The sequence below is a fragment of the Mustela erminea genome, chromosome 3 (genome assembly GCF_009829155.1).
Source record: "Mustela erminea isolate mMusErm1 chromosome 3, mMusErm1.Pri, whole genome shotgun sequence".
Classification (NCBI taxonomy): Eukaryota; Metazoa; Chordata; class Mammalia; order Carnivora; family Mustelidae; genus Mustela; species Mustela erminea.
This window is the reverse complement of record NC_045616.1, coordinates 10,526,825-10,538,069: the sequence shown is the minus strand read 5'-3', so window position 1 is coordinate 10,538,069 and position 11,245 is coordinate 10,526,825. Positions and strand designations below refer to the sequence as shown.

The window sequence follows — 11,245 nt, the reverse complement described above, 5'->3', positions numbered from 1 at the left end:
TGAATACTGTTATGCTGAAAATAAATAAAAAATAACTTTAAAAAATTTATTAATAAATAAATATGCTTCAGCTTAGAACTTTAGTTAATCATATTCTGAATCATATTTTAAGTAAGTGAGAAAACAGTAAATGCTTAGAAGTATTTGGTTATTGATACTAAGTCATAAATACCATCTTTTCTCCATATTGGGAATATGGAGGCAATCATTTCAAAACCTCTCCATATGAAGCAATCATTTCAAAATCATGAAACTGTTTTTTTTTTAAAGTATTGCTATAATATCATGCAATTCCTTATAATGAAAAAAATTCTATTATGTATTAGAAGGTAAGCAGTCATACCTGTGTCATTCCAAAATAAAGCTTTTCATCAGTTAATAGTCAAGAACTTTCTAAATGTTAAAATAGTTTTAGTATAAAAGCCTAAATTCATATCATGTCTTCTAAAATATGGATCTCCTATTTTGGGAAAGAGTGATAATTTTCAAGTCTAATACGTTACTCATCCACCATTGTTGTCATTAGGATAATCCATGGCTTCTTAGGAGATAATTCTAGTTTCCTTATTCCCACGTGTCCTTAGAAAATAAAGAGTATAGTAGAATCACTCCTGATAGTAATGGACCTTTATCCATTATTAAGTTATACTGGGATTAATGACAGGAATTTTGTAGGGAAATGACCGAGCAGGTATAGTTGTTCAAAATACTGAAGTGCAAATATTGATGCCAAACAAGCCTCCAAGCTAATCTAGAATTATGAGATAGCAAATGGAGCAAAATATGTTCATTGCAAGTATTATGTTGTAAGATTATAACAGTGGTTACATGAGAGATACAATTTTAGCATATATAAAGGAATCATTCAAGAGTTTTTTTGATTGATTAGTTTGCACAGATTAGTTTTTTAAATCATCCTAAAGTAGCTACCGTTCTTCCACAGCCCATTTTGTATTTCTCCAACTCTAATTATATATTCTTAAGATTTCTTCTTTAAGAATTAGGGGTGCCGGAGTGAATCTGTCATTAAGTGCCTGCCTTCAGCTCATGTCATGATCCCAGAGTACTGGGATCTAGGCCTGTGTTGGGTTCCCTGCTTGGCAGGAAGTCTGCTTCTCTTTTTCCACTCCCCAGGCTTGTATTCCCTCTTTTCTGTGTCTCTCTTTGTCAAAGGAATAATAAAATCTTAAAAAAAACAGAAAGAAGAATTAGATTAGGTGTGCCTAAGTGGCTCAGTTGGTTAAACATCTACCTTCAGTATAGGTTGTGAACCTGGGGTCCTGGGATTAAACCCAGCAACAGGCTTCCTGCCCAACTGGGAGGGTCTGCTTCTCCCTCCCTACACCACACTCACGCTGTATTTCTCTTCCTCCCTCTACTTCAAATAACTAAAATCTTAAAAAGAAAAGAATCACTTAGATTGAGGGTCCTGGGGTGGCATCTGATTCTTGGTTTGGTTAGGTATCTGATTCTTGGTTTGGGCTCAAGTCAATATCTCAGGGTAGTAAAATCCAGCACACCCATGTTGGGCTCCACACTCAGCATGGAGTCTGCTTCTGTTTTTCTCCCCTCTCCCGTTGTACCCTGTCCCTGATCTCTCCATCTCTTTCACTCTCTTTCTAAAATATATAAACCTTAAAAAATAATCACCCAAACAATCCCAGAGATCCTCTCATAAAAGATAGAAAATTTTCAAGGATTTTATTTGATTTACTTTATTTTATTATTATTTTATTTTACTTTTTGACCCGGAGAGAGCACATGCATGGGACAGCAGAGGGAAAGGGAGAAGCAGGACCTTGAGCTAAGGACTCTGGAAACATCACCTCAGCTTAGGGCAGACACTTAAATTACTGAGCTATACAATCAACCCAAAATGAAGCAAACTTTTTAATATTTCCTCACTAGTGAGGTAAGAAATTCTAATTTGTGCAGAGGTCTCTGACGAACTTCTACATCTATCACCTGTCCTGAACTTGGAGATGATAAAATGATATGAATCAGTTAAGAATACACTATAATAGAAATAAAACAATATTTAGGCTATCAATAGAATGACCAAAGTGATGGCATTTATTGTTCTTTGCATTATTTTAGTCACTTTCTGATATATATATTAAGTACAGTAAAACTATTATATTGAATGATACAATCAAGTTGGGCAATTCCTTTTATAATTCCTACATATTAGAAAAACCTGCAAAAAAGACAGAGGAAATACTATGTTCTTTCTATTTATTAAAAATTTCCACGACAAAAACAGAACAAGTGTTTAGAAATATATAACTATCTGGTCAAGTCTCAATCATTTTAATCCTCTAGATTGTTTTAGTCCCTCTCTTCAATCCTGGAAAAATAATGTTCTTCTTTTTAATTTTTTAATATATTTTCAGAACAACAGTATTCATTATTTTTGCAACACACCCAGTGCTCCATGCAATTCGTGCCCTCTATAATACCCACCACCTGGTACCCCAACCTCCCAACCCCCGGAACTTCAAACCTCTCAGATTGTTTTTCAGAGTCCACAGTCTCTCATGGTTCTCCTCCCCTTCCAATTTCCACCAACTCCCTTCTCCTCTCTAACTCCCCATGTCCTCCATGCTATTTTTTATGCTCCACAAGTAAGTGAAACCGTATGATAATTGACTCTCTCTGCTTGACTTATTTCACTCAGCAGAATCTCTTCCAGTCTCGTCCTTGTTGTTACAAAAGTTGGGTATTCCTCCTGTCTGATGGAGGCATAATACTCCATAGTGTATATGGACCACATCTTCCTTATCCATTCATCCGTTGAAGGGCATCTTGGTTCTTTCAACAGTTTGGGGGCCGTGGCCATTGATGCTATAAACATTGGGGTACAGATGGCCCTTCTTTTCACTGCATCTGTATCTTTGGGGTAAATACCCAGCAGAGCAATTGCAAAGTCATAGGGAAGTTCTATTTTTAATTTCTTGAGGAATCTCCACACTGTTCTCCAAAGTGGCTGCACCAACTTGCATTCCCACCAACAGTGTAAGAGGGTTCCCCTTTCTCCACATCCCCTCCAACACATGTTGTTTCCTGTCTTGCTAATTTTGGCCATTCTAACTGGTGTAAGGTGACAGCTCAATGTGGTTTTAATTTGAAACTCCCTGATGGCTAGTGATGATGAACATATTTTCATGTGTCTGATAGCCATTTTTATGTCCTCATTGGAGAAATGTCTGTTCATATATTCTGCCCATGTTTTGATATGATTGCCTGTTTTGTGTGTGTTGAGTTTGAGGAGTTCATTATAGATCCTGGATATCAACCTTTTGTCTGTACTGTCATTTGCAAATACCTTCTCCCATTCCGTGGGTTGCCTCTTTGTTTTCTTGACTGTTTCTTTTGCTGTGCAGAAGCTTTTGATCTTGATGACGTCCCAAAAGTTCATCTTCGCTTTTGTTTCCTTTGCCTTTAGAGACATATCTTGAAAGAAGTTGCTGTGGCTGATATTGAAGAGATTACTGCCTATGTTCTCCTCTAGGATTCTGATGGATTTCTGTCTCACATTGAGGTCTTTTATCCATTTTGAGTTTATCTTTGTGTACGGTGTAAGAGAATGTTCGAGTTTCATTCTTCTACATATAGCTGCCCAGTTTTCCCAGCACCATTTATTGCAGAGACTGTCTTTTTTACACTGTATATTTTTTCCTGTTTTGTTGAAGATTATTTGCCTACAGAGATGAGGGTCTATATCTGGGCCCTCTAGTTTGTTCCACTGGTCTATGTGTCTGTTTTTATGCCATTTCCATGCTGTCCTGGTGATCACAGCTTTGTAGTAAAGCTTAAAATCAGGTAACATGATGCCCCCATTTTTATTTTTGTTTTTCAGCATTTCCTTAGTGATTCGGTGTCTCTTCTGATTCCATACAAATTTTAGGATTATTTGCCCCAGCTCTTTGAAAAATACTGGTGGAATTTTGATTGGAATGACATTAAAAGTATAGATTTCTCTAAGAAGTATAGACATTTTAACAATGTTTATTCTTCTGATCCAAGAGCATGGAATGATCTTCCATCTTTTTGTGTCTTCTTCAATTTCTTTCATGAGTGTTCTGTAGTTCTTCGAGTACAGATCTTTTACCTCTTTGATTAGGTTTATTTCCAGGTATCTTATGTTTCTTGGTGCTATAGTAAATGGAATCTATTCTCTAATTTCCCTTTCTGTATTTTCATTGTTAGTGTATAAGAAAGCCACTAATTTCTACACTATGACTTTGTATCCTGCCACGTTACTGAATTGCTATATGAGTTCTAGTATTTGCGGGTGGAGTCTTTTGGGTTTTCCATTTAAAGAATCCTATCATCTGTGAATAGAGAGAGTTTGACTTCTTCAATTGGTATCCAAATTGGTATCCAAAAGGTATCCAAATTGCCACTTTGGATACCTTTTATTTCTCTTTGTTGTCTGATTGCTCTTCTTAGGACTTCTAATACTATGTTGAACAAGAGTGGTAAGAGTGGGCATCCTTGTCATATTCCTGATCTCAACGAGAAGGCTGCAAGTTTTTCCCAGTGAGGATGATATTTGCTGTGGGTCTTTCATAGATAGATTTGATGAAGTTCAGGAATGTTCCCTTTAGCCCTATACTTTAAAGCATTTTAATCAGGAACGTATGCTGGATTTTGTCAAATGCTTTTTATGTACCAATTGAGAGGACCATGTGGTTCTTCTCTCTTCTCTTATTGATTTGTTCTATTACATTGATTGATTTGCAAATGTTGAACCATCCTCTTAGCCCAGGAATGAATCCTACCTGGTCATGGTGGAAAATCTTTTTAATGTGCTGTTGGATCCTGTTCGCCAGGGTCTTGCTGAGATTCATAGCATCCATATTCATTAGTGATGTTGGTCTGAAATTCTCCTTTTTGGTAGCATTTTTTCATGGTTTGGGGATCTGGGTAATGGTGGCTTCATAGAAAGAGACTGGAAGTTCTCCTTCTGCTTCAATTTTTTTTGAAAGAGCTTCAGAAGATTAGGTGCTATTTCTTCTTTGAGAGTTTGGTAGAATTCCCCAGGGAATCCATCAGGTCCTTGGCTCTTGTTTATAGGGAGGCTTTTGATCACTGCATCAATCTCATTACTAGATATCAGTCTATTCAGGTTGTCAATTTCTTCCTGGTTCAATTTTGGGAGTTTATAGTTTTCCAGGAATGCATCCATTTCATCCAAGTTGCTTGGCTTATTGGCATATAACTGTTGATAATAACTTCTGATGATTGTTTCTTCTTCCTTGGTGTTCATTGTGATCTATCCTTTTTCTTTCATTATTTTATGAATTTTGGCTTTCTCTCTTTTCTTTTGGATTAGTGTGGCCAGTGGATTATTGATGTTATTGATTCTTTCAAAAAGCCAGCTTCTAGTTTCATTGATACATTCTTCTGTATCTCTGGTTTCTACCTCATTGATCTCAGCTCTAATCTTGATTATTTCCCTTCTTATGTGTGAAGTTGGTTTGATTTGTTGTTGATTCTCCAGTTCTTAAAGGTGTAGAGACAGCTGCTGTGTTCTGGATTTTTCAATTTTTTTTTGAGAGAGGATTGGATGGCTATGTATTTCCCCCTTAGGACAGTCTTTGCTGTATCTCATAGGTTTTGGATGAAGTGTCTTTATTCTCATTGGTTTCCATTAATTGTTTCAGTTCTTCTTTGATCTGGTTGATCCAAGCATTCTTAAGCAAGGTGGTGTTAAGCTTCCAGGTGTTTGAGTTCCTTCTGAACTTTTCCTTGTAATTGAGCTCCAGTTTCAAATCTTTGTAATCTGAGAATATGCAGGGAGTAATATCAGTCTTTTGATATTGGTTGAGTCCTGATTTGTGACCCAGTATGTGCTCTACTCTTGAGAAGGTTCCATGTGCACTTGAGAGGAATGAGTACTCTGTTGTTTTAGGGTGGAATGTTCTGTATATATCTCTGAGGTCCATCTGGTCCAATGTGTCATTCAAGGCTCTTGTTTCTTTATTTGTTTTCTGCTTTGATGATCTACTTCTTAGAGAGGTGTGGTAAGATATCCTACTATTAATGTATTCATATCACTATGACTCTTTATTTTGATTAACAGTTATGTAATTGGCTGCTCCCATATTGGGGGCATAGATATTTATAATTGTTAGATCATCTTGATGGATAGTCTTTTTAAGAATTATGTTGTGTTGGGTGCCTGGGTGGCTCAGTGGGTTAAAGCCTCTGCCTTCAGCTCAGGTCATGATCCCAGCATCCTGGGATCGAGCCCCCCTTGGGCTCTCTGCTCAGTGGGGAGCCTGCTTCCTCCTCTCTCTCTGCCTGCTTGTGATCTCTGTCAAATAAATAAATAAAATCTTAAAAAAAAAGAATTATGTAGTGTCCTTCTGTACCTCTGACTGCAGTCTTTAGTTTAAAATCTATATTTTCTGTTATGAGACTTGCTACCCTGGCCTTATTTGAGGCCCATTGGCATGAAAGGTACTTCTCCATCCCTTCACATTCTGTCTGGTTATATCATTTTTTAAAGAATGATATTATTTATTTATTTGACAGATAGACATCATTAGTAGACAGAGAGGCATGCTGAGAGAGAGAGAAAAAGACGAGGAAGAAGCAGGTCCCTGCTGAGCAGAGAGCCTGATGCGTGTCTCAGTCCCAGTACCCTGAGATCATTACCTGAGCTGAAGGCAGAGGATTTAACCCACTGAGCCACCCAGGCGCCCCAGTCTGGGTGGATCTTTAGGTTCAAAATGGGTCTGTTGTAGACAACATATGGATGGGTCCTGTCGTTTTATCCAATCTGCAACCCTGTTTCATTTTATGGGCACATTTAGGCCATTCACATTGAGAGTGATTATTGATAGATACATTTTTATTGACATCAAGGTACCTTTGAAGTCTTTCTTTCTGTAGATTGTCTCTTTATTTCTGTTCAATGCTATTCTTAGGATTTTTCCTCTTTTATGGAACCCCCCATAATATGTCCTGCAGTATCAGCTTGTTGGTTGCATAGTCTTTTAAGCCTTGCCAGTCTTAGAAACTCTTTTTCTCTCCATCCATTTTGAATGTCAGTCTTGCTGGATAAAGTATTATTGGCTGCATGTTCTTCTCATATAGTGCCTGGAATATATCTTGCCAGCCCTTTCTGGCTTACCAGGTCTCTGGGGACAGGTCCGACATTATTCTGATGGGCTTTCCTCTGTAAGTAAGAAGCCTCTTTGTCCTAGCAGCTTTCAAGACATTGTATCTACAATTATGGTTTCTCAATTTGACTATCTGATGCCTTAATGTTTTTCTGGAATCTATAATATTGGGTAGAGATCGTTCAGCCTCTAGTACATGAACGCTGGTTCCATTCACGAGATTGGGAAATTTTCATGAAGAACTTGTTCCACTATATCTTCTAGACTTCTTTCTTTCTCCTCTTCCTCAGGGATTCCAATAATTCTGGCATTGGAACGTTTCATGGCATCATTTATTTCCTTGATTCTGTTTTCATGGCTTCTAAGCTGTTTGTTCCAGGCTTTCTCCTTCTCCTTTCTATCTGTTTGTCCTCCAGATCACTAATTCTATCTTCTGTCTCAGTTACCCTAGCTTTGAGAGAATTTAGATTAGATTGGAACTCATTGAGAGCACTGTGAACCTCATCCCTGGCAGCTTTCAGCTCTTCCCTAACTTTGTAAACATCATCTCTTGTCGCTTTCAGTTCGGCCCTAATCAAGTCTTCCATAGCTTTCTCCAACCTAGCTATTGCCTGCATAATCTGTAGCCTGAATTCTCTTTCCATATTGTCTCTGTTGATTAGCCATTAGCTCTGTTGCAGAAGATCCATCCTCTATATTTTTCGTCTGTTAGGCATTCCTCCTCCTAGTCATTTTGGTGAGAGATGGCTGAACAGATGTTGTATATATCAACCATGGTGCACTCAAGGTGCACCCTGGAAGACTTCTGAGCAATCAGGATTTCCCACCCAAACAAGAGAAAAAAGAAAAGAAAAAGAGAGAGAGAGAGAGACAGGAAAGAAAGGGCAGATAAAAGTGAAGTTTCAGCCCAAATGGGCCCCAAGGTAAGATTTATGAAGTATACAAACAAAAACAGACAAACAAAAAGACTGATAAAAGTATATGACAGGAGAAAAAATATATATATGCAAATAAAGAAAGAACCTCATCAAAAAGAACCCCAAGTGCAAGATTTATATACTATCAGGAAAAGCACAAAAACACAGAAACACTGGTGGAAGAAAAAGATGGGAGATTGGTTATAAATTCTCAGTGTGGGTGAGGAAGGTTGTTTTGGTCCTTCCTGGATGTATCTTGATATCTTTGTTAAAGGACTCAACTTTCCTAAGATAAAGGGGGATTAAAAATTGGTTTACTTATACGGGTAGCATTGCTTGGGGGAAGGGGATTACCTTGAAGTTTAACTCTGTATGAATATTAGAAAATAAAAATTAAAAAGGAATAAACTAGATAAAACTAAATTAAAAATTAAAATTTTAAAAAAGTAATTTAAGAAATAGAAATCCAAAATAAAAACACAGGTGTATGTATCAAAAAGTTCAGGTTAGAAGGTTATTATGGAATTTGATGTACTGGACATCTCCCTGTGATGGCAAATAGGTTAAAAAATTATCTATATAAAAAAATGAGCCAGAATAGTGGGAACGAATTAAAAATAAATGTCCTATGATATAGTGGTGGTTGTTCTCTTGTAGTCTTCTTTTTTTTTTTTTTTTTCCTTGTTGGTTTTCTGGGGGAGGGCCTGCCACATGGTTTTCATTCAATGATATTACCTGAGTTAAGTCCTCTCACTCCCCTCAAGGGGGTGGGCTCTGAGGAAACCGGTTTTTTTAGGCTTTTGTTCTCTGGAGGTTTTTATGTTTGTTCACTTTTTTTTCTCTCTCACCTTGACTGCTTTTGATGGTTTTTGTAGGTTTAGAGGAAAGCAAACTTCACCCTGACCTCCCTCTCAGAGAGAAGACTCATCCTGGTCCCCTCTGGGTGTTGCAGAGCCCATATAAATTCCCCCTTGGCTGCTGGCAGAGCAAGTTCCAAGTCGCGGTCCCCGGGGATGCAGGATCTTCTGCTTGTACCCAAAACCACAGCAGCGGCGGCTATCTGGGAAGCTCCTGACCACCAGAGAGGTTCCAAGCAGCAATGCACACTGAGATTTTCCTGCTTGCCCAGGCTGGGAGTGCCTTGTCTTTCTGTGTCTAAGAGCGCTGGGCTTGCGTTCACCTGTCTCAGGGGAGGCTGTGGATTGCGCGTGTGTCTCATGTTCTGAGCGCAGGAACAGGTCCGAGAGCTCCAGGCTGGGCCTTCCCGCACCTGTCTCGGGGGAGAGTTTGGGGTGTGCGCGTTTCTCAGGCTCTGAAACAATGGCACGGGTTTAAGAGCGACGGGTGGGCCTTCACACACCTCTCTCAGGGGAAGGTGAGGGGCACGTGTCTCAGGCTCTGTACCATGGCTCAGTGTTCTGCCATCTGGCGAGGCTCCCAGCCCCTCACAGGAGACAGACCCCATGCTTTCTTGGGCGCACTGGCGGCTCAGGGACCAAGACCTGGTTTCTCCACCACACTCTCTCTGGCTCAGCACCAGGGGAGGCTGTCCTGGGTCCAGGGACTTAAGCGCCTGTTCTTAGCCATTCTGATTCCCACAATATCCCCCCAATGATCCTTTGCTCTTTTTGAGTGCTTTCAACCAGTCTCCAAGTTAATGCTGGTCCCCAGATGCAGGGAACTCTTGTATTAGAGGTTTTACTTTACAATCGGTTGCCTCTGGTGGTTCCCTCCCCCTTTTGTTTATCTTCCGATATCAGTCTGACATTCCCACTCCGCTTTACCTGCCCACTGGTGTCTTCTGCCCCTGTAGAGATCCAGACATGTATAATTCTGATCTCAGGCTGATTCCATGGGTGATCAGAGTTCTTTGGAAGGTGATCAGCTCACTTTAGGGTACATGTTGAAATGGAGCCTCCTACTACTTCCCCGCCATCCTGTCTCCTAATAATAATGTTCTTAAGGAGTATACAAGGAACAAGTAATCTATTTCTGAAGCCAAAGTAGTGATAACTTACTCTACATTTTTATAGAACACGTCTTCTGAATCACTCTTCTCAAGGCACCTATTACCTCCTTGTTTCTCAGACTGTAGATGATGGGATTAAGTACTGGAGTCAGGATGGTGTAGAAGACAGCCAGATCCTTGTCCTCTGTTTGAGATTGGAGGGATCTTGGGCATATATTAGTGTAAGCAAAGGGTGCATAGTAGAAAGTCACTACAGTTAGGTGGGTGCTGCAGGTCGAATAAGACTTCTTCTTCCCCTCTTGACTGCATGTGGCAGATGGCAAATAGAACCCAGCCATATGAACATTCAATGCCAATGAAAGGAAACACAATCAAGAGTGTGGTGCTTACAAACACTGTGTACTCATAGATCAAGGTGTCCATCCAGGCCAGAGTCAACATGGTGGGGACATCACAGAAAAAATGATTGATTGCTCTGTACTGGCAATAAGGGATTTGGAGGGCATATAAAGTGTGAGCACAGGAGTTGATAGACCCTATTGTCCATGATCCTATTTTCATTAGCACACAGACATTTTTGTTCATGCGAACAGGATAGTGAAGAGGAAGACAAATAGCCACATAACAATCATAGGCCATAGATGTCAAGAGTAGTGCTTCTGCAACGGCTAAAGTCAAGAAGAAGAAGCTCTGAACCCCACAAGAGATAGACTTGTTTCCAGAGAGATAATTGGAAGCCATCTTGAGTACAATGGTGGAGATGTAGTTCAGGTCCATGAGGGAGAGCTGACTAAGTAGAAAATACATGGGTGTGTGGAGATGGGTATCTCCACAACGATAAGGATGATCATGAATAGATTTCCAAAAAAAAAAAAAGCCATTAAGAAAATAATTGCATCTTCACTTTTGTTTCCTTTGCCTTTGGAGACACATCTTGAAAGAAGTTGCTGTGGCTGTTATCAAAGAGATTACTGCCTATGTTCTCCTCTAGGATTCTGATGGATTCCTGTCTCACATTGAGGTCTTTTATCCATTTTGAGTTTATCTTTGTGTACCGTGTAAGAGAATGATCGAGTTTCATTCTTCTACTTATAGCTGTCCAGTTTTCCCAGCACCATTTATTGCAGAGACTGTCTTTTTTCCACTGTATATTTTTTCGTGTTTTGTCAAAGATTAATTGACCATAGAGTTGAGGGTCCATATCTGGACTCCCTACTCTGTTCCAC

General features: G+C 39.3%; 1 pseudogene; it reads right to left on the bottom strand.

Annotated features, from left to right (window-relative positions):
- Positions 1-10,069: 10,069 nt before the first annotated feature.
- On the bottom strand, positions 10,070-10,906 carry LOC116585858 (annotated as a pseudogene).
- Between the last annotated feature and the right edge of the window lie 339 nt (positions 10,907-11,245).